General features: G+C 36.5%; 1 protein-coding gene across 1 annotated transcript in view; it reads left to right on the top strand.

The window, feature by feature from the left end:
* The first annotated feature begins 711 nt into the window (after positions 1 to 711).
* The window catches only part of Rps6ka6 (ribosomal protein S6 kinase A6), a 167,502-nt gene continuing 143,139 nt past the window's right edge, over positions 712 to 25,074 (top strand). The window contains exon 1 of the mRNA XM_075957739.1: positions 712 to 984. The gene's annotated coding sequence lies outside the window, so the exon portion shown is untranslated. The remainder of the gene's footprint in view (positions 985 to 25,074) is intronic.

Genomic DNA, 25,074 nt, shown 5'->3' on the forward strand with positions numbered 1-25,074 from the left:
CTGTAGAGAACATAAAAATGAGAAAAGAAGAACTAATTTGGCCTCCAGTCCTACCTCCAGGACTGAACGTGAATTGAGACACTTCGGTCTGCAACTCTGAAAGATTTAGTTAGACTTAATGTTGTCCTCAGTATTTGCATACTGCAACTTCAGTTCTGATGTCTTTTTATTTTCTTTTTTAATTTTGCATTTTCATACCAATCAAGTTGCTGAAAACTGTACTTTAGAGCATAAGAATTTCAAAAATACAATGGCTTCTCCTATAGCAGTACTTTGGGGATGTATTGGAGCTGAGAGCATCCTCCTGGGCTCAATTTTTGCCTTCAGTTTTGCTCAGGTCTTATCTTCAGACTGCATTTCTGTCCATGCCAGTTTGGATGACAAGTCACCATGTTCTGCTTGCATGTTAGGACCCTGCTTTTGGTATGTGTTTTTATGCCAAGCATGGATCAGGAAGCATTAAGCCCACTGCCTATTTTAACTCTGTCTATATCCTGTTCTCTCCATTTTAACAAATGAACCAGTCTCTGACCTTAGATTTCCCCTTTGTGTCTTGAGCCTTTGTTCTGCAGCCGTTGATTTCTTCTTCCCTATTATCTGCATATTGCCTATGAGTAAGACTTGCTCACCAGAATATTCTTTCTGCCTCACTGGCACACCAAATTGTCTGTGAGAACTAAGGAAACCAGGTACAATTTCTCCACAGCAGGCAGAAGACAGCAGCTCCTTAATTTTGAGGCCACGTCGGCCTCCCAGTTAGGAAGCTGACAACACTGATATAATGTCTACATAGACAGGGTTAAATTAGACATGGCCAAAGACTGAGGAGTTCTCACTTGTGATTGGTGAGGACAGAGATTCCTGGAGTCCTGCCACTCCCAGAAGGGTATAAATGGGCAGCACTGAATTAGAATCTTCACAGGTGGTAGAGAGAAGGCAGGCAGAGTGGCCAGCGCAGGCTTAGAAGCAGAAAGCAGCATTCAGGTAAGATTTCTTGTTGCTGTAGTACGTGGACTGTGAAATCCTTAAGGATTTGTATGTGTATACATGTGTGCCTCTCTCTCTCTCTCTCTCTCTCTCTCTCTCTCTCTCTCTCTCTCTCTCTCTGTGTGTGTGTGTGTGTGTGTGTGTGTGTGTGTGTGTGTGTGTGTGTGAGCGCGCGCATGTGTGCGTACATGCATGCATTTTGGTTCTGAGCACTCAGAGCTCCTTGAACAAGTCTCACTCAAATCGATTATTTCTTCCCCGAAGCTGAAGATTGCTCCAATTTTTTTTCTCCCCTGTCTCACACCTATCACTGATAGGTTATTTCTGAAGAGTTGTTGGTATTTGTTAAAAGGTAAAGCCTTTTTTCCCGAGAAAAACTGGGCCTCTCCAGGATAGCCTAGAGCAGATGAAGAATAACTATATTCAGCTGCATCCATTAAGGAGGAAGCTGGCAAGGAAAGGGAGGGCTAGGGCACTTGCTCCCAAGCCAGATATGGCTTGGAGGGAGCAACCAGGGAATTGGGAAATCTGTGCCAAAGCTGAGGAGGCCTTCAGGGTGATACCAGAAGGCTTGGCATGAAAGCTGTTTGGATAATCATCCCTCACACTTCTGCAGTGCTCTATGCTTTGCAAAGTGCCTCCAGGTCTGTGATTTCACTAGGTTCTTCCAGTACTTCTGTGAGGTGGTTAGATCTGGTGCTAGAGGTAAAGAAACTTGCAAGATCACCAAGTGGCAGACGTGGAACTCCAAAACCAGGGCTCCTGCTTCTTGGTCCTGTGCGCTTTAGCTGCAGCAGGCTGGCAGCCTCTGGATGAATGTGAAGGACCAGCTTCTCTGTGGTGAGTAGCTTTTCAAATGTTCTCACAACAGGCATGGAAACCTCAGAGGGAAAAACTACCTTATTACTGATTGTTACTGGGGACTTGGGCTAATGTGGCTCATTATAACTAAGCTACTCTTTAGAATTCAAATTTGCCTTCTTTAGTAGCTAGCCTCTTCTCCTTTTCCAAGCACAGCTATTACCTTGTATTTTTAATCAGTGTTGGGGATCAAACCCACAGCCTCCTCATGGAAGGCAATAGCTCTCAAATAAATACTATGTCCATTTTTTTTTCTGCTAACATCATTAAACTCCTGGGTATTTCTGCTGCAAAGTATTAGCATTAAACAGTGAGTCTTATACCTAGTGAGAACCACAAGACTCCCTTCTCTTTACAGCCAGCCACTGGTGCTCTGGTTACTATTTGTTTCTAGACAGCATCAGATTTGGCACCCAAAACCTTGGTGACTCAGACTGAGTGGATAACCTTTTCAAATCACTTTCTCTGAGTTCTGATTGTTAATGTGAGCTGGAAAATGGGCATTTTCTCTCCCCAAGACAAGTGTGACTGATCTCCATAGATCTGAACTTGCAGGTACTTTGTTGGGGCATGAAGAGTGAAGAAAGCATTTCATCAACTAATTCTAAATAGCAGAGGAATATGTGTTTCTTTCTGAAACCACCCTTACCTTTGCTTTAAGGCAAAGCAGCTAAGAACAACTTTGTTCTTCCTCTCTTTCATGGGTACACTATCCGGCTGACCTATAAATAATTGCTTTCACTCTCAGATTTGTCTGGTTATACCCTAAACCCAAAACTTGAAACGCTGAAGACATGGAATGATTTTCCTATTTTCCTTAATTATTCAAGCTGCGAGGGGTGACCTTGTTGCCAGGCAATTTATTGAACTTAGGTGTCTGAGGGCGGATTCTACCCAATCCAAATCCTCCTGCTCTATACTTGTAAGAAGGCCCTCTAATATCAATACAAATACAATAGTAGTTTTGCTTATTTGGAGTCCAGTAAATTGCAAATTGCCTTTGAGCCAGGCATGATGACAGTACCTCAAACATGGGAGGCTGAGGCAGAAAGATTGCCAGGAGTTCAATACCAAGCTAAGCTACATAGTGAAATCCAACCTCAAAAGTAAAAGCAATTTGGAAGCTTGCCTAGTTTTGACTTGCTCTAGCTCCTGAAATATGTCGTTATTGTTGAAAACTAAATGACAGCATAAAAGCAGTCAGTACCAGAAAGCACAAAAAGTACATCATAGAAATCAGTAAATGACATCCATGTAGAAATTTCATTATAATACCTCACTTAGGTCTCATGCTTCAGTAAATGAAAACATAGTAAATGTATTAATTGATAATTTAATATGTCATCAAATTTCCATCAAAATGGAAAAATATAGTCAGTATGCTAAAGGCTTTAAAACATTTGAAAGCTCATATATTAGAAGCTTCTATGCTTTCCTTTAATTACAAGTTTGCCAGTACTCTTCTTCAAGCGTGTGCTATACCAAACCCCCTAATTCATGTAGCATGTACGTACAGAAAAGTGTTACAGCTGCATCTGAATGTTATAGTGTTTTAAATGAAATTAGCGTTGCTTTAAATTGTGTTGACTTTTTGTTTTCCTTTGTGGCTGTGATTTCTTTATGCTATTTATTTGTTTGTTCCATTATTCATTTCTTGAGACAGTGTCTTTAAAACCTCTGACTGGCTACAAAATTGCTGTGTAGCCAGTCTGGACTTAAACTCTTAATTCTCCTGTTTCCACTTCCCAAGTGCTGGGATTATAAGCAAGCAACCCCATATCTGCTTTATGTTGTACTGGGAATCAAATAGAAGGCTATGTAGCATTATGACCCATAACTCCAGCATGGTGTTTTCTTTTTAGTAACCACCATTCACTTTTGTTACGTTGTGCTCATGATCAGCAAGAATCTTTTCAATGATGTCTTATAAATGCAGTTATGTATTGTTGTTAAGGCAAGTCCCCTTATATACTTAATTTTTGAAACTAAATTAATATATTTTGTTTTGTTTCTTTAAAAAAAGTTTGTGGTAATATTTGCCTTTCCTTTCAAACAAGTATCAAACCAGTTTGCTTTCCTTTCCAGTTTTGTCATCCGACAATTTCAAAAGGACTCTTTTTCTGTTTTCAGTTGTGACCCTGCTCAGGATGGGAATAAAGAAAGAGTGCCTTTAAATTCCCACTGTCATTCTGTTGTTAACAATTAGGTGAAAATGCGTTGTCTCCCAACTATAAATGCTATTTTCTCTCTTAACAACAGGGACATTGTATATTGTTCAATTCAGATAGTCTAGCTAGAAGGCATTCATACGATCCTGTAGGATTATTTACACTTCCAAAACGGAAATGAGGTTAGTTTGGCCTGACTTGTGTCTCTGAACCCATGCTATCTTATTGAAGATTAAATGGTCTCTGCCTTGCCTGTTTATGTTATCTGGAGTTAACAAAGATAAATCACAAGCCCCCAGTCTTCAGATTATCTTTACTATAATAACAATCCTCAGAAATAGAATTTAAAGTCAAATTGATGGAACTCCTGTTTCAGAAGCAGACATTTTAAATACAAAACTTAACCACAAGTCAGTACAGCAGACAGAAGTGTTGAGAGAATATGATGTTGATCTGTTAGGAGAGAAGGTGGACAAGAAGAAAAAATATTAGTCTCACCTTTCCCTGTTCGTTTCAAAAGAGAACTTTTTCCTTCCTGGGAGTTTGTGTTAGAGACCAGGTAAAAAATTTAAAAGCCCATATTCATAAAATTGGTTCAATCCTGAAAAACAGAAGAAGCCAAAACATTTATGACAATTATGCTGTAATAAAAAGACAATAACCCAACGTCAAAACTTATATTCAAACACATACTAACTAGGTGACCTTGGAAAAATCATTTATTATTTGTGGGACCTACATGCTAAGTTTCAGTTTCTGTAAACATGGATAGTGTCTAATGAATCGTGTTGTGATGGTTAAGATGAGATACGCCCCAAACTCCCGAAGCCTTCTTATAAAAGAAGACTTAAAAATAAAGAGGAATATTACTCAACAGGGATTCACTTCCTACTGTTCTATTTTTTTTAGCCTTTTGAAAGGAATTTTAATTTGTAACATTTCCTAAATAAAGGATGTACAAGTGAACACAGTGTAGTTTATCAGATTCTCTTTATCTTTCAAACTGATGCCAAGACATTATTAATAAGTTAATACTGGACATTTAAATACAAATATGCACACATAAACATATAGTTCATCATTCAATAGCAAAGTATTATGTTATATTTCCTATAATATAAATTTCTTATCATTAATTTGGGTTAGAAAAATCAGTATTTCTTATAAGTCAAAATGGAAAGAGGTCATATAGGTTGTCTCATATGGACTAGCAAAACAATCTATTGAATTGTTGGAATGAAACTAGTGTAGTACTCCTAGTTACTTTTAAGTCATCATTAACATTTATATATATATATATGTACATGTATGTATACATATATGATTAGATTGATACATTAATTTGTGGAGCCCACATGCAAAGTTTATAAACAATACACAATATTTAAAGATCATTGCTTTGGAATATTAAATATAGAGATATTTCTTTTAGATATTCATCATACTTTAAATCAAATGTTCCCATTCCTCTAATGAGTCTACCCATCCTCTTGAACTATTTGTTTCTATCAATATCTTTCTCCTAGTAACCCAAACAGGGAACTTGAAAGTCACTGTAACTTTCTTTTCTTATCCATCAAGTAAAATTAGTTGCCATGTCTATTTCTGAAACAGCTTTCATATTTGCTTATTCTTTTCTAATTCTACTGCTAACCATGATAGTTCATATTTCATCTAGATTTTTAAAAATAAATGAGTTGTTGCAGTGTTTTAATAGCCTCCTATCTGGCTCCAGTCTCTTGCTCCGTTATTATTTGTGTGCCTGCATGTTTCAACCCTACTATTAGAGTAAGGGCTGCTTCAAGCAAGAAGGCATGGCTGGCATCTTTCATATATTCAGTATGGTGCCTTGCTTGTGATATAGGCATCCATGTGTTCCTAAGTAGATAAAATTAGATTGGTCTTTCTGCTCATAACTTAAAATTAGTGGGTTTTAGAATTCGTATAATCTTCCGAGTTCATATAATCAAACAAGATTAAAATGATATTGACCATCAACAAACAGCATTCTTTCTGATTAAGTTCTTGGATATTTACTTATTCTAATTAGCTACTCTCCAGAAGGTCACATTATCTGAGAAAATATGTGGAAAATATGTGTATTTTCAATAAAATACAACTTCACTTTTTGGAGATATATGCGCACGAGTTGAATTTCAGGCTATCTTTTATGAGATTCTTATGATTACTTGCACGGATGGTATAAGCTCGCTATGTTTACAAAAAAAATCAGTTTTTTCTTCCTTCCACTTTTTACAACTTTCCTGTAGATACCTTAAAGGAAGTGAAGAGATGTGATACTAAACCTGACATGACTTAGGATTCTCAGAAGAAAACCTTTATAAATTCAATGCAGTGTTTTGAAGCTGTGCTTTGGGAAGAATATGGAAGGGAAGTAAGATCTAGCCAGTTCTCTCATTATTGAACAGTTACAGCCATTCATTGTTCATTTTTGCAAAACCTTCAGAAATAGTATATACCAAGTAATTTCAACATAAACAAAATTCTGAATGGATGAGTGCTTCTATTTTCTTCCCCATTTGTTGATGTGTTACAAATACAGTGAGTGAATTTTGCCAAGAACTTGATGTAAAAATAATTTACTCCTTCTCCTTTTTGTTTCTAGCTGTTATTATTACACATGAGTCCCGCCTTAAACATCTAATTCTCCCAAGTACTAATGATTGAAATTTGTCTCTTTGCATGATATCCCACTAGCGCTCTACCTCCAGCTCTGCTATTTTGCTTGAGGACTTCTGAGCAATTCAAACTTGCTTTTCTATGATATTTGAAACCTATAAATATAAGTCATGCTTGTGCTGTAAATGTCTCCTGTTTTCAGGATATACACTTTATTTTTAGTTTTATTTTAAACCTCACGTTTCTTTCCTTTGTTTATTTGAGATTGTTTCAGCACCATAGAAACTGAACATCCATTGCGAATATTGGCAGCAGTGGCTGCTCCTTGTTTCAGACTGATTATAGGCAACTCCTTTAGGCCTGCATGACAAAGAGGCTGCTGACATCACCATTGATTGCTCTGTTTCTCCCACGCCAAAGCAATCTGTTAAATCAGTATAAAATTGATTTTTGCAACTTGAAGCTACAAGGATACAATTGGTTTCTAAGCTGCCACATCAATCAGATATTTTTAAAAAATCGTTAGTGAGCCTGTGTATAATGCATGGGTGTTCCCACCCACGTGATAAAATGATTGGCTCCTTCTTTGTATGCACATTTCCCTTGATAAACGGCAGGAAATTATATCATACTGTATGGGCTACTTCATATAGGTTATTTGTTACCAGTCATGTCAGAACAGTTACTGTAGCAAATTTTTAGGCAATAAACTACCACTGAAGAGGGTAGGTTTTCTTGTTTATTTTAACTTGAGAAGATCCCAGAGGCATTTTCTTGAACAGCTTCTAATTTGTGGAAATGAAGTTTGGTGTTCGATCTACTGCATTTAGTAGTCCTGTTGAGTAAAGCTTTATTCTCTAGAGGTGTTAAGGCTTCTACGGTTGTCTCCATCCCCTACTTCTACTGAAGCTTATTATTAGAACAGGTTGCCTGAGCCTTAACTGTTAAATGAACTTTACCAAAAGATAGTATTTTTCTTCTTTGCTTGTTTTGTTACACAAACAAACATGTCTGAACAAATTTATGCAACTATCATGTGTGTCAAGTTACATGCTAAGATGCAGAAAATCCCAGTAACTTTATAGTTTTAAGGATAGAATCTTTGTTTCTTTTAGGTGCTGAGATTTTATAAAATTTTCTCATAACAAAAAATCGTAATAAATTGCTTGGTAGGGATTTTATATTATGTGCATACAGAGAGAATTAGAATTATTCATATGATATTTAAACTTCAAATATCATAAACAAATTAAGCTTCAAATAGTGAGATAATGAAGTTAGCTTATTTCAGAATTTGAATTTCCAAATAGTATAAGAACAGACTTATCTTCCTGTGGCTGATTTTGGAAAACATTGAATTAAAAGAATCGATGAAAAATGTTCTGAAATTGGTCCTATTTTTGATAATCATTCCTACAGGCTTGCTAGCATTTTCTGAATGGACTTATAATAGCAGAGTCCAATGTGTAAGACCATTGTTGTATTACCAGTGTTGTATTACTATCAACTGTTTTGTATATTTTAAATTATCTTTTTAATTGAAAGATAAGTACATCAGTTTTTTTCTCCTTCATTTCTTCCCTTCAGACTTTCTCAGATACCATTCTTCCAACAGTTTCCGTTTCCCCCTCAACTCTCAAGCTGAAAGCCTCTCTTTCTATGATTATTGTTACATAATGTATACATAGATATCCGTGTGTAAGTTCATGCATGCACATGCACAAATACATACATTATATGCAAATTCAATATGTTAAATCAGGTTTTTGGCTTTTTTGTGTGTGTGTATTCTGACTGTTGCAGTCATTCTTCTCCCTCTTCTTACAATGTCCCCTGATCCTGAGATACAGGAATTGTGATATAGATGTATCCATTGGGGTTAGGATCTTCATTGTGTTTAGTTGTGGTTTTCTATAATGGTCATCATTTGTTGTAAAGAGGGGCTCTGTTGATAAAGGGTAATAGCTTGGCTAGCTTTCCAACGCTGAGCATAACTTCCCTCTTGTTGAGTGGGTCTTAAGTCCAATTAGACAACTGTTGTTTACTACTAACCTATGACTGCCACTTATTGCAACCTTATTAATATTTTGCCATTCTCATCTTTGCGGTTCATAGGTGTTACAGCTAGGTTGAACTATTTGTTTCCCTCCTTTGGCAGCTTGCATCTATTTTCTGAAACCATGGGAGCTAGACCACCTCAGAAGCTTCTAGGTCAAATCAGCTCAAATTATCTGACTCCAGTGTCCTAAGTGTGTGGTATCTTAAGCAATAGGGCCTCATCCTCAATCCTTAAGATGCAATCAAGGGCTATAGCAATAGTTTATACTGTCTGGGGAACCATCTGGAGTACACTGTCTAATCATTTGAAAGGAGGTTTCTTGTGCCTGGTAATATGATTTTTGTTAGTCTATATTTCTTATTAGAAGCATTGTCAGCCCAAGTGGCTTAACTTCCTCAAAAACGTGTGTGTGCTCAACACACACACATATATGTATGAATATATATTTATGTGTGCACACATACTTTTATACATTGTATGTAATTTAGATAACTATAAAATACTATGCTTCCTTGATGCTTTATTGAATAACCTTGATGCTATTTATTCCTGTACTTTCTCTTCGGTGCTAACCTCCCTCCTTCGCAGTTGGAGACCCCTCCCATTTTTCTGCTTCCTAATTCATGTCTCTTGTATCTTGCTAATTCTCCCCTAAGCTACTCCCATCATTGGTCTCTGTATAATTTCCTGGTTTCTGTAGTTGCTTCATGTTTTATACTCCCATCTGCAGATTTGGAGCTAGGAACTATGGATAAGAAAGAACACAGGGCATTTGAGTTTCCCTGTCACCTTATTCAATACAATCTCTGCTAGGGCCATCCATTGACCTAGAACTTTTATGATTCCATTTTTCTTTACAAATTAATAGTATTACATTGTGTATATAATACCATTTTCATTCTTTTTCTCTCTTGAGAGACGTTTAGATTGTTTCATTCCCTGGCTATGTGACTAAGACAACAATGGACATTTCTGACCAAGTATCTGTGGAGTAGGGTGCCAATTGCTGAATATGCTGAGGAGTAGTATGGATCATATGTTACAGTTTTATTTAGCTTTTGGGGCATTCTCCACATGGGGTTTCAGAGTGGCTGAAGTAGTTTTAAGACCCATGAACAGTTAATGAAGGTTCCTTTTTCTCCACATTTTCTCCAGCATTTGTCAGCTGTTTTGTTGATCTTTGTCATTCTGCCTGAGGTAAGATGAAATCTCAAAATTGTTTTGATTTACATTTCCCTAATTGCTAGGGAAGATGAACACATTTCTGAGAAATTCAGCTTTAATGATAAGGACAACCTTAAAATGAAATATGAAAAAATGTATTGCAAGCAAATGGGATCAAGAAGCAAGCAAAAATTGCCATCTGACTATCTGACAAAAAGACTTCAAACTAAAACTAATCAAAAGAGACAAAGAAGAACCTGCCATTATTGACAAGTATCAATTAATCATGTAATTGGGAAAATATCACAATACTTAACATATTTGCCCCAAATCCTAGTGTACCCAACTTCATAAAAAGTATACTAATGAAATTAAATGCATAGACTATCAAAAATCCAATAGTAATCAGTGATTTCAATACCTCAGTTTCTCCAAAAGATAGGTCATCTAGACAAAGAAATAGAGAAACCTCAGAATTAAACAATATTTTTCCATCAAATGGACCTAGCAGATCTATAAATAACATTCCACCCAAACACTACAGAATATACATCTACTCAACAGCATATAAAAGCTTCTATAAAATTGAATACATGCTGGGCTGGAGAGATATAGTGAATGAATGAGTGAAATTTACGCCCTGGCAATGCGGAAGCATGCATCAACAGCCCGTATATGGCGGTTCTCTCAAACTTGTTCATATTGGGTTTTATGGTCTGTTGATGAAGTTGACTGATCAGGTTTCTCCACAAGAGGGCACCAGATCTCATTACAGATGGTTGTGAGACACCATGTGGTTGCTGAGAAATAAACTAAGGACCAGACCGCTAAGCCGTTAAAGGCTAGACTCACAACCAAAAATATAAAACTGAGTACATGCTGGGACACAAAACATTTAGTAAATAAAATAAAAATAATCCCATGTGTCCTATCTGACCATTGTCGAATAAAATTTAAAATCAACAGTAAACTAATCTCTAGTAAGAATATTATCTCACAGACATTAAACAGCTACTCACTGAATGATGAATGGGTTTGAGAAGTAAAAATATCCATGGAACTAAATAAAAATGAAAATGCAATTCAATAATACAGTAAAATCTCTGGGACACATTAAAAGCAGTTCTAAGAGTGAAGTTTACAGCCCTAAAGTGCCTACATAAAAAAATCAAAAAGAACACAAATAAATGTCTTAATGATGCATCTCAAGAATTTGGAAAAGCACATAGAAACCAAGAACAGTGGAGGGCAAGAAACAATAAAAGTCAACCAAAAAAAAAAAACCCTGATAAAATAAAAATGTAGATAGCAATGAAAAGAATCAATAAATGTAAGATCTAGTTCTTTGAGAAGATAAAAAAGATCAACAGATACCTGGCCCAACTAATAGAAAGAAAGAGGAGATCCAAATTAACATAATTAGAAATAAGCACAGAAGCTTTACAACAGACATCAAAGAAATATAGACTATTATAAGAGAATGTTTCACTCTATTATATTGTAAAAATGTAAAAGAAATGGATGATGGATTTCTTGATTTATCCAAACTAACAAACACATACATACATACAAATGAACATAAAAATTAAACACAGACTATTAGGGATAGGAAAGGTGATAAAATGAGCAAGGGATTATGAAATGATAATGGGATGATTATTACCAAACTATGTTATGTGCATGTATAAAAATGTCACAATGAAATACATTGGCTTTTATAAGTAATATACATTTAGAAAATGATATATGCAAGATATTTTTATTTAACCTGTAGTTGTTAATTACTACTGTAATTCCTATTTTGAAGCATGAAGAAGTAAAGTTTTCAGATGTGTTCACTCATTTAAAGGTACAAATTTCAGTGACTTATAGATATTTTTTAAAAAATTATGTATGGGCACTTTGCCTATACGTATGTCTCACACTACATGAGTTCTTAGTGTTCACAGAGTCAGAAAAGTGTATAGGATTCTCTGGAACTGGAGTTTCAGATGAATGCTAGTTGCCAAGCTGATTCTGGGAATCAAACCCAAGTCCTCTGGAAGAGTAATCAGTGCTCTTAACTACTGCATCTCTCCAGCCCAATCTCCAAGTGTAGGTTTGTTGTTGAGTCCTGGCTTTTTCTGATATTTTTTATGAGAATAGAAAAATTTACCTCTAGTAGGACCCAAATACAAGCACCAAAAAATAAATTATCGCCTAAAAGGGTTCCTTGTTACTTTTCACTTAACCATAATAGGAAAATTACTGGTTTTTATTTGTGTCATTGTTAAAGAAATTAAAACATAAAAAAATCAGCCCCTCAGATTGATAGATATGGTATAATGTCTTTAAAATGTATATATTATTTTTTTATAAATGTCTTTAAAATGTATGTATATATAAAATGTCCTATATTATTACAATGATTTATTTCTGCAGTAGAAAAATCCTGATAAGATGAAATAGTACCTTTAAATGCCACCTATTATTACTGCGACAAGATATATATTCATATTCTGAACACTATAGTTTTAAAAATTGATGCTTGATTTTACTTAATGGACAAATTCTTGGTCACTTGGCCAGAATTTATTGATTTGTTGTTAAAGTTCTTTCTCTGCTCCTTTTATAATTAGGATCAAGCATAGTCATAGAATTATGGGCTCTATTAGAAGCTAATTATTGAGGAAACAGATATGGTGAGGTCTTTCCTTTTGTTTTAAATTGACTCTTACGTCTCATATAACAATTTCTCTTAATTGGATGGTTAAATCTTGGTATTATTTATTTTAGTCCAATACATGGTAAGGATTACCACATTTATTTTAAGCTAAATATATGCCTCAATTTTTCTATATTTTGAAAACAAAATAAATTTTAGTTTTTATAAAGGATAAAGATTATTTTATCAATTCAAAACAATAGGGGTTTATTTTATGACTTAAATTTTCAAATTAGCATATAAAATGATGGGCTTTAGGACAGCATTTTGTCGATACTTTATTCTTATTCACCTCCCTCCCACTGAGTTCCCTTCTATGGCTTTCTCACTTATAACCTTTCTTCCCCCAAGTAAACCTCTCTTCTTTATTTCACGAGTTATATTATTTTATCTTTCTGTCTACATCCCTCCCGTAAGGTGTCTTCTTTTAATCTCACAGTCCCTTTCTACTTGCGTGGTCTACCCGCCTCTCCCTGCCCCCAACACACACTCACTTAAATCTCAGATCCACATAGAATCATAAATATGCAGTATTTGTCTTTCTGAGCCTGGCTAATTTCACTTAACATAATGCTCACTAATTCTATCCATTTTAATGAAAATATCTTGATCTCATTTTTCCTTAAGCTGCTGAAAAAATTACATTGTTTATGTGCACGATGATTTCATCTGCTGACGTACATCTAGGTGAGGTCCATTTCTTAGCTATTGTGAATAGTGCATCAGTAACCATGGATGTGCAAGTATATCTATCATATGTTGACTTACAGTCCATCTTGCATATACCTAGGGATGTTATAGACAGATTTCCAGGTTCCAAAATTAAGGAAGAAAAGTTAACAGTATTCCTATATATCAATAAAAAACATACTGTAAAAGAAATTAAGGAGATAATTACATTCACAGTAGATATCTAAAGAATAAAATACCTGCGAATAAATATAACTAAGGAAACAAAAATTTTCTACAAGATAAACTTAAAGGCAACAAAGAAAGAAAATGAGAAAGAAACTAGAAGAATATAAAGACCTCCCTTATAGATCTGAAGAATACAATGAAAATGACCAGCATACCAAGAGCAATATAGATTCAATGATATCCTAATAAAAATACCAAATCTATTATTCACAGTCATAAAAAGTCAAATTTATATGAAAATGCAAATGACCAAGAATTGCAAAGCAATACTAAACAAAGAGAATTTTACAGAATATATCACTGTACTTGACTTCAAGTTATACTATTGAGTTATTCTAACACAAATAGCATGGGACTGGCATAAAAGTGGACTCACAGATCAGTGTAAAGCTAAATCCCTATATTTCACCTAGTACAAACTCAACTCCAAATAATTCAAAGACCTCAACCTAATACATGAGATAACATGAAGCTGCCAGAGACAAAGTGAAGTACATTTCAGCTTATAAAAACAAGTAAGAACGTTTCAGAATAGAACTCTGGTGGCACAGGGGGAGAGACCAACAAGGGAAGAGGTACATTATGTAATTATAATCTCAAAAGAATAAAAAAAATTAAATAGAAATAATATTGCTAAATCATTTATTTAAATCATAGCAAAACAAAAAAGGAGGGTGTGTAAAAGTTAAAAACAGCAAGTGTTGTAGCAGCTTTTTTTTCTAGAGTCTTAAAATATTGAAACTGTCAGGGGCATTGGTAATTTAAATTCAAGCTCTGTGACTTAAGGTTATTCCTTGTTCTCTGGACCCCCAGGGTAGCTTAGTTTTAAACAATACAATCACTCTCAAGATGCTGTCTGGCAGCTGCCCTCAGAGTCAAATCCTTAGGAGATTCTTCTCCACTCCTGCGTTCTCTGGGGGAATCAGCTTCACCGAAACCTGCAGCTGGATTTCAGGCTTGTAAAGGCTTGTACTGACGGTAGGGCTGCAAGTCTATTTTCATGAGGCTCACCTTTTGGTTGTTCCTCTGCTTCCTCTTCCCCTCTTAGAGATCTGGGCTGGTGGAACAATGTGTAGCTTAGCTTCTTTTTAATATATCAGCTGCCATTTGCTGGAGCCCTTTCAGTTGCTCTTATACCCAACTTTATGAATTTCAGTTACCTATCATTCTCTCTGGAATAGAGCCTATTTGTTCTTATACTGACTCTTCTTAACTGGGTCACATGGAAGCAGCTCCCAGGCCATATCTTACCCAGAAGTTCACTCTTAATGCTGTTTTTAAAGACCATATTTAATGACCATCACTATCCTAAATTATCATCAAACTCTTCAGTGCCTCTTAGCAAGCTCTTTTTAGCCTTAAGAGAATTCACTGTAGTATTACGTTTAAAACCTTTGCTAAACCAGTATAACTCAGAACAGTGAAACTCAACTTTCAAGGCCGATTTTGCCATTAGGTTGTTACAGTATAATCAAGGAAACCACAGGCCATTTCCTACTCTCCATTTTGGAGGTATAGAGGTAGTTATTTTCCCAACACTATTACATAGATTATAATCATACTTGCTCTAAAAGGTTTGCTTCAAGTGTGACAGTTTGGAAGCAATTTTAATTCTTAGTCTGAATGACCTCTCTGTCTTCATGTAAAAAAACGTTGGTTGAATTACAGCTTTCATGTGAGCCATAAGATATTTTGTCATTAGCAATCTGATGCTTTTATATGTTTTTTTTTCTTTTCCTATATCTGGATATTCAACTGTAGGAAATTGAAAATCTTTACAAACCTCTGTCAAATTTCCAATTCTCTCTAGAATTCTTAAATGACAAATTTTAACCTGAGGCCCCTCACTTACCCTCTTAAAAGTCCTTACATTGAAATTGGTAAATAAAGGAACCCAATGCCATCATATCAAATCTCTATCTTGTCACTTTGTACTAACTCTGCATTCTCTTCTATCTGCAATGTAAGAGTTCTTCATTTATTACATTCATGTTCTTACCTCCACTCTTATTCTGCTTTTATAAGAATTTTACTTCGTATCTCATCATGTTTATAGGCAAGGTTAATTTGTGATATATGAAGTAGGGACTGTTTTCTGCCTCTCTTATTTTATTCTCTGATGTGGCAGTTTTGCTATAGGGGCCCTTTGCAATTATAGATTGTGGCTCTCTTAACCAAGGCCAGATTTGTGTATACAGCAAATAAATTACTGAAGGATTAACAACTGATTATTTCAGAGAGATTAACCATTGGACTTCGTAAGAAATAATTATATTTTTATTTGAAAATGTGAAAAGTGTGAAAAACCAAAACTTCAATTAAGAAATCTGAAAAAAAGAAAGGCTTTGGAGATGACAGTTGCTACTGTAGTTGTTTTCTTTTTCCTTTTCCTTTTTCTTTTTATTCTTTGTGGTCCCACCACCCAGCTCCCAAATAAATACACAGAGACACATTCCTAACGTATGAATGCCTGGCCTTAACTTGGCTTGTTTCTAGTCAGCTTTTCTAACATAGATTATCCCATTTCTCTTTAATTACATTTTGCCTCTGTGCTTTTACTTTTCTTTTTTCTATACATCTTTCTTTCCTTCTTACTCCATGGCTAGCTGTGTGACTGGGTGGCCGGCCCTTGCCATTCTCTCCTTCTCCTTTTCTTGCTTCTCTCCTTTACCCTGGATCTTTCCTCTTACTTATTCTCTCCACATGCCAGCCCTTCATAGCCTTTCTCCTACCTAACTATTGGCTGTTCAGCTCTTTATTAGACTAATCAGGTGCTTGAGGCAGGAAAAGTAACATAGCTTCACAGAGTTAAACAAATGCAATATAAAAAAATGCAAGAGATCTTTGCATCATTAAACAAATATTTCACAGCATAAATGAATGTAACACATCTTAAACTAATATTTCACAACATGCTGCTCTTGCAGAGGACCCAGGTTCACTTCCCAGCACCCACATGATGACTCAAAACTGTCAGTAACTCTATATTCATGGTATTTAATGAACCTGTTAGGGCTTCTCAGACACCAAATATGAATGTGGTGCATGTACATATATGCAGACTCATTCACATAAAATAAAAATACAACATTTTAAAAAGTAAGTCCATAAAAATTAAATTTCAGCCATTAGTGAGGAAGGCAGTTTGTGATATGTATGCTTTCTCAATTCCTCTTGAAACTACACCAAGTAAACAAGTGTCTATTTCAACTAATTTAAAATTGGCCCCTGTTACCAGTTGTAAATGTGCCACAATTGAGTATTTATAAAATTTTTTGGTAGATGTTAAATATCTATCTGGTGGAATTTGAGACAGTACTTTCTGGTGCTCTTGTTTGCTTTCAAGCAACATTTTATTAATTCTTTGAGAATTTCATAAAGCATATTTTTTTTATTTTATTGAGCTCTACATTTTTTCTCTGCTCCCCTCCTTGTCTCTACCCTCTCCCCTTCAACGCTCCCCCAAGGTCCCCATTCTCCCAATATACTCAGGAGATCTTGTCTTTTTCTATTTCCCATTTAGATTAGATCTATGTTTAGTCTCTCTTAGTATTCTCATTCTTGTCTAAGTTCTCTGGGATTGTGGTTTGTAAGCTGGTTTTCTTTGCTTTATGTTTAAAAAACATATTTTGATCAAATTCACCACTCCCCAAAATCCTCCATTATCCATCCCCACCTTTCCACAGAAAATCAGTTATTTATGTTAAGTCCAGCAAGTTCAATTTGTGATTTCCAAATACTCTTGGGGTGGAGGGCTGTCTTTTTTAAAAAAAAATTTATTTATTTATTAAAGATTTCTGTCTCTTTGGAGGGCTGTCTTTAAGTGTTATTTATCAACTAGGGTCATACTATCTAAGACAACTGATTCCTCCTTTCACAAACAGCTATCAATTGCCAATATCACCTTAGCTAGGGGTTGGGCTTCATGCCTACCCTCGCCCTATGCTGGGATTTTGTCTCGATTAACTTGTGCGTGTCTTCTTCTTGCTGCCATAATCACTGTGGGTAGATGTATGCAAGTGCCCTATTATGGTCAAGAATGAGTGTTTCTTTAGTTATGCACTACCTTTTGATCTTACAATCTCTTCATCAGTTCCTCCACAATGATCCTTGAGCTTTGGCAGGTGAGGTGTGATATAGGTGTCCCATTTCAGGCTGAGCATTCTGCAGTCTTTAGTGTCTACACATTGACTGATCATGGGTCTCTATGCTAATTGCTACCTGGGGGTTGAGCGATACACTAATTTGTGGATATAAGAATAAGTCACTAAAAGTTGGTTTTATACCGTGTCTGTTTAGTAGAATAATGGTAGTGTGTTCTCCCTTTGGGCCTTTTGTCTAATTAGCCACAATATTTTGAACCTGATAATGGTATCAAGTATGGTTTTCATTCTGTGGATCATACATTAAATCCAATCAGAAAGTGTTTCTTTGCTCCCATATTATTCATGTTACTCATGCACCAGTGGGCATATATTGCCATGGATCTCATTATTATTAGGACATCTTTGAGACTGGAGTTTGTATTAAATCAATTTTTGTATTGTGTGATTCTTTTAGACAAAGTCTCACACAGCCAAGGCTGACATAATCCCAGCAGAAGGTCTTTAATGTCAAGTCATTGACATTTCTTGAAGATGGTACTATGTTATCTACTATGTCAACGAAAGTGGTGTATAACACTTATTAATAGGATTTAGGCTAGACTATTACTTCTCTTTTTTTTAGGCATAATCTTTAGATTACTTAGGGAAACTAGAGTTTAAAACAGAGCCACGGTTGTTTCCTTTTTTTTAATATTGAGAAAAAGAAAAAAAAAGTTTCCGCCTCCTCCCCAGCCTCCTATTTCCCTCCCCCTCCTCCCACCCTTCTCCTCCTCCCACCACTCCTCTCTCCCTCCCTCTCCAGTCCAAAGAGCATTAAGGGTTCCCTGCCCTGTGGAAAGTCCAAGGTCCTCCCCCCTCCGTCCATGTCTAGGAAGATGAACATCCAAACTGGCTAGGCTCCCACAAAGACAGAACATGAAGTAGGATCAAAACCCAGTGCCATTGTCCTTGGTTTCTCATCAGCCCTCATTGTTTGCCATGTTCAGAGAGTTCGGTTTTATCCCATGCTTTTTCAGTCACGGTCCAGCTGGCCTTCGTGAGCTCCCAATAGATCAGCCTTACTGTCTCCGTGGGTGGGTGCACCCCTCGTGGTCCTGACTTCCTTGCTCATCTTCTCCCTCCTTCTGCTCCTCATTGGGACCTTGGGAGCTCAGTCCAGTGCTCCAGTGTGGGTCTCTGTCTCTATCTCCATCCATCACCAGATGAAGGTTCTATGGTGATATGCAAGACATTCGTCAGTATTGCTATAGGATAGGGTCATTTCAGATTCCCTATCCTCAGCTGCCCAAGGAACTAACTGGGGACATCGCCTTGGGCTCCTGGGAGCCACTCTAGTTTCAAGTCTCTTGCCAACCCTAAGGTGGCTCCCTTAAATAAGATTTTGTGCTTCCCTGCTCCGCTATCCAACCTTCCTTTATCCCAATCCTCCTGTTTCCCCAAGTTCCCCCCATCCTCCCCTTCTCACTTTTCTCTCCCCATCTCCCCTTACCCCCATCCCACCCCACCCCCAAGATCCCAATCTTTTGCCTGGCCATTTTGTCTACTTCCCACAGCCAGGAGGATAACTATATGTTTTTCTTTAGGTTCACCTTCTTATTTAGCTTCTTTAGGTTCACCAATTATAGGCTCAATGTCCTTTATTTATGGCTAGAAACCAATTATGAGTGAGTACATCCCATGTTCATCTTTTTGGGTCTGGGTTACTTCACTCAGGATAGTGTTTTCTATTTCCATCCATTTGCATGCAAAATTCAAGAAGTCATTGTTTTTTACCACAGCTTAGTACTCTAATGTGTATATATTCCACACTTTCTTCATCCATTGAAGGACATCTAGGTTGTTTCCAGGTTCTGGCTATTACAAATAATGCTGCTATGAACATAGTTGAACAAATGCTTTTGTCATATGATATGACATCTTTTGGGTATATTCCCAAGAGTGGTATTGCTGGGTCCAGGGGTAGGTTGATCCCGAATTTCCTGAGAAACCGCCACACTGATTTCCAAAGTGGTTGCACAAGTTTGCATTCCCACCAGCAATGGATGACTGTACCCCTTCCTCCACAACCTCTTCAGCAAAGGCTATCATTGGTGTTTTTGATTTTAGCCATTCTGACAGGTGTAAGATGATATCTCAAAGTTGTTTTGATTTGCATTTCCCTGATCCCTAAGGAGGTTGAGCATGACCTAAAGTGTCTTTTGGCCATTTGAACTTCTTCTGTTGAGAATTCTCTGTTCAGTTCAGTGCCCCATTTTTTAATTGGGTTAATTAGCATTTTAAAGTCTAGTTTCTTGAGTTCTCTATATATTTTGGAGATCAGAACTTTGTCTTTTGCGGGGTTGGTGAAGATCTTCTCCCAGTCAGTAGGTTGCCTTTTTGTCTTGGTGACAGTGTCCTTTGCTTTACAGAAGCTTCTCAGTTTTAGTAGGTCCCATTTATTCAATGTTGCCCTTAATGTCTGTGCTTCTGGGGTTATACACAGGAAGCCATCTCCTGTGCCCATCTGTTGTAGGGTACTTCCCACTTTCTCTTCTATCAGGTTCAGTGTGTTCGGACTGATATTGAGGCCTTTGATCCATTTGGACTTGAGTTTTGTGCATGGTGATAGATATGGGTGTATTTCATTCCTCTACAGGTTGACATCCAGTAGTGCCAGCACCATTTGTTGAAGATGCTTTCTTTCTTCCATTGTATACTTTTAGCTCCTTTATCGAAAATGAAGTGTTCATAGGTTTGTGGGTTAAAATCCGGGTCTTCTATATGATTCCATTGGTCGACTTCTCTGTTTTTATGCCAGGACCACATTGTTTTCATTACTGTAGCTCTGTAATAGAGTTTGAAGTCAGGGATGGTAATGCCTCCAGAAGATCCTTTATTGTATACGATTGTTTTGGCTATCCTGGGTTTTTTGGTTTTCCATATAAAGTTGATTATTGTCCTCTCAAGGTCTGTGAAGAATTTTGATGGGACCTTGATGGGGATTGCATTGAATCTATAAATTGCCTTTGGTAGAATTGCTATTTTTACTATGTTGATCCTCCCAATCCAAGAGCAAGGGAGGTCCTTCCATTTTTTGGTATCCTCTTCAATTTCTTTCTTCAATGCCTTAAAGTTCTTGTCAAATAGATCTTTTACTTCCTTGGTTAGAGTTACCCCAAGATATTTTATGCTGTTTGTGGCTATCGTGAAGTTGAAGCTTCTCTGATTCCCTCTCTGCTTCCATATCCTTTGTGTATAAGAGGGCGACTGATTTTTTGGAGTTGATATTGTATCCTGCCACATTACTAAAGGTGTTTATCAGCTGTAAAAGTTCTTTGGTGGAATTTTTGGGGTCGCTTATGTACACTATCATATCATCTGCAATTAACGAAAGTTTAACTTCTTCCTTTCCAATTCGAATCCCCTTGATCCCTTTATGTTGTCTTATTGCTATTGCTAGAACTTCAAGCACTATATTGAAGAGGTATGGCGAGAGTGGACAGCCTTGTCGTGTTCCTGAGTTTAGTGGGATGGCTTTGAGTTTCTCTCCATTCGATTTGATGTTAGCTGTCGGCTTGCTGTAAATAGCTTTTATTATATTTAGGTATGACCCTTGTATCCCTAATCTCTCCAAGACTTTTATCATAAAGGGATGTTGAGTTTTGTCAAATGCTTTTTCAGCATCTAATGAAATGACCATATGGTTTTTTTCTTTCAGTTTATTTATCTGATGGATTACATTGACAGATTTTTGTATGATGAACCAGCTCTGCATCCCTGGGATGAAGCCTACTTGATCATAATGGATAATTTTTCTAATGTGGTCTTGGATTCGGTTTGCCAACATTTTGTTGAGGATTTTTGCGTCGATGTTCTTGAGTGAGATTGGCCTGTAATTCTCTTTCTTGGTTGAGTCTTTGTGTGGTTTTAGTATCAGAGTAACTGTAGCTTCATAAAAAGAATTTGGCAATGACTCTTCTGTTTCTATATTGTAAAATACATTAAGGAGTATAGGTATTATGTCTTCTTGGAAGTTCTTGTAGAATTCCGCATTGAAACCATCTGGTCCTGGGCTTTTTTTGGTAGGGAGGTTTTTGATAATAGCTTCTAATTCTTCGTGACTAACAGGTCTATTTAGATTGTTCACCTGGTCCTGGTTTAACTTTGGTATATGGTATTTATCTAAAAAAGTGCCCTTTTCTTTTACATTTTCCAGTTTTGTGGCATACAGGCTTTTGTAGTAAGATCTAATGATCCTTTGAATTTCCTCTGTGTCTGTGGTTATGTCCCCCTTTTCATTTCTGATCTTATTAATTTGCAAATTCGCTCTCTGCCGTTTGATTTAGTTTGGATAGGGGTTTATCAATCTTGTTGATTTTTCTCCAGGAACCAACTTTTTGTTTCATTGATTCTTTGGATTGTTTTCTGTGTTTCTATTTTGTTGATTTTAGCCCTTAGTTTGATTATTTCCAGTCTTCTACTCCTCCTAGGTGAGTCTGCTTCTTTTTTTTCTAGAGCTTTCAGGTGGGCTGTTAAGTCTCCAATGTGAGCTTTCTCTGTTTTCTTTAAGTGGGCACTTAGTACTATGAGCTTTCCTCTTAGGACTGATTTCATAGTGTCCCATAAGTTTGAGTATGTTGTTTCTTTATTTTCATTGAATTCCAGGAAGACTTTTATTTCTTTCTTTATTTCTTCCTTAATCCAGGTATGGTTTTGTAGTTGACTGTTCAGTTTCCATGAGTTTGTAGGCTTTCTGGGGGTAGCATTGTTGTTTAATTCTAACTTTAATTCATGGTGATCTGATAAGACACAGGTGGTTACTATTATTCCTTCCAATAGTAGTAAGAACTGATATTATTCCTTCCAATAGTAGTAAGATCTGAGGTAAGTTCTGAACTCATTACAGTTGAAATTAGTGGCACATGACCTGCATGGAACTGGCACTGCCAATCGTCTAGAAGACATTATAACAAAAAAAAAATAATTATTCAAAAAGGAAACGATTCATTGTAAAACTGTCAGACTTTGTAACATAAATTCCAAAAGGGACTCTAATGAGAGGATATTAAAGTAGAAATACTATGAAAATGAGGAAAAGATGTGTAAACAGGGAATTGGATATGGAGAAAGCAAGCATGCTATGCTAATTTCTCGTTGTAACCAAATTTTCGATTTCAACTATTTAAGAAAGGATGTGTTTATTTTGGCTCACATTTTTTGTTCCTATAGATTTATTTTTATGTTTATTTCTCTTTGTGTCTTTCTCTGTCTTTTTTTGTGTGTGTGCCTGCATGCGTGTGTGTGTGTGTGTGTGTGTGTGTGTATGATCTATGTGTATAGCTTTGGAGACCAGAGGAGGATGTCAAAATCATTGAAGCTGGTTTTATATGCTATTGTTAGCCACCCTACAAGAGTACTAAGTACTAAACTTGTGACCTCTGGAAAAGCAACAAGTGTTCTTAACTGCTGAGCCATTTCTATAGGCACACATTTTTTGGAATTGTTTGAATTTACATTTTTTGCTAATTTTACTTATGTTATATTGAATTCTGATTGCTCAAATTCTTCACTCTCTATCATCTCCCTACCTCCTCTTTCCACTCCTTTTCTTTCCTACTAATCTCTTTTTTATATTCATTTTCTTATATTGTGTTAGTGATTCATTGTGCTTGACCAGTGTCATTTGTGTGACCATGAGTTTGAAACTATTCATTGGAGCCAGGTCAGCTCATGCCCTTCTCTTTCACAATTTATCAGAATCCAATAGTTCATCAGGGAGTGATAGGGCCCAATGAACCTCTCTGCATTCATGGCTGACTGTGTGGGCATGGCTGATCCCATGCAGGGCAAATGTCAATAACCTCAATTGCTATGATTTGATTATTACAGTGGGTGTGTTGTGTCTAGTGGATGGTATTTCACAACCTTTCTCCCTTTCTTCTGGCTCTCATACTCTTTCTGCAATATTCCCTGAACCTTAGAGGGAATAATATAAATTGTCTTGTTTAAGGGTGAACCCTCAACCATCATTTATCCTGAGTATCTTTGGTAACCCTGGATCTTTTATTTAGCTGCTATTCACAGCAAAGAGAAGCTTCTCTGACTGGTGCTTATAGTCTTTATCTATTTGTTTATTGGCCTAAATATAAATATTGTTTGTCTATTGGTATAAATATAAATATCAAGAAGCCAGTTAAATGCTATGACAGTTTAACTGAACAACATAGTAAGCTTCCTGCCTCAGGGGACTTCCCCAGGCATGGGAAGTGAACAGTTATACAGTAAAAGGTATGGGTTCTCTCCTGAGGAACAAGCCATAAATACAGTCACAGAGTGATTGGCTACCACCATTACAGTCACACCACTATGGCACATGTAAGCACATTTTCCTTGTAGCTGGGTATCGTAGTTCATAGTGTTCACAGCTGGATAAGAACACCAATACCTTCCTCGCTGTCCGTTTGCATTGCACTATTCTGACACCCTGAAAGCTACTGGCTCACAATTTCATTTATAGTCCTTATGGAAGATAGGTCTTGATGACAGGAGAATGAACAGCTGAACTCACTTGGTCCATAGTTAAGATTCAGGCCAAGAAAAGTATTTGAGTTCAGCTCACAGTCTCCCATTTATTCAATGCAGGGACCATTCATATTTAGTGTGGGTCTTCCCATATCAATAAATGCAAACTACGAAAGTCTCTCATGAATATAACTACACTTATTTCCTCAGTGCCTTTAGATTATTTCAAGAAGAATCTATATTAGCTATCACAAATATTATACTAGGGGGTAACACATTCTTGAAAACTATAAGGGAAAAATTTTCTGTTTCAAAATTACTGAAAGCTGCTGTTAGATGTGGTACATTTTAAAGATACCTGAAAACTCTAGGCTAAACTCAAAACTTTGTATTGCTAAAAAGATGATCAAAATTAACTGACTCTGAAGTTTTGTGTTCCTGGTTGGGGCTCAGAAAAATAGGCTCTCAATTGGAATCTTATTTAACAGCAATCTACCCACCTCCGCAGTATTCGCTTAGCAGAGCAGAACAGAGCAAGCACTGAATATGGATTGAGTAGCTCAGGTTTTCTAATAATTCAACCCACTGTTAATGAAAATGTGTTCTTTTTGTGACTGCCTTAAGTGATGAATAATGAACTGCTTTATCTACCTCTTTATACTTTCATATCTGGTTACAGTAAACTGAGCTTTTAGGTACATAAGAAAACAAAGGATTTTGGTTTGTGGATTGCTTTATCCTTAGGTCCTTTTGTGTTTACTGCTTCACAAGTACGAGCCATTTGATTTTTTCAGCTCTAGGGAATAGACTCTATTTGTAATTTGAGAAGACAAAGTCATAAGGGTAAAAAGGCAGTGTGAGAATTCAGTGTAGAGCTTGTGTTTTCTTTTGAAAATTGAGAATCTTGTCAACAACTATTTATTGGTCACATAATGCAGATTAGATTTTTTAAAGTATTCAATTAAG

This window comes from Microtus pennsylvanicus, chromosome X (genome assembly GCF_037038515.1).
Source record: "Microtus pennsylvanicus isolate mMicPen1 chromosome X, mMicPen1.hap1, whole genome shotgun sequence".
Classification (NCBI taxonomy): domain Eukaryota; kingdom Metazoa; phylum Chordata; class Mammalia; order Rodentia; family Cricetidae; genus Microtus; species Microtus pennsylvanicus.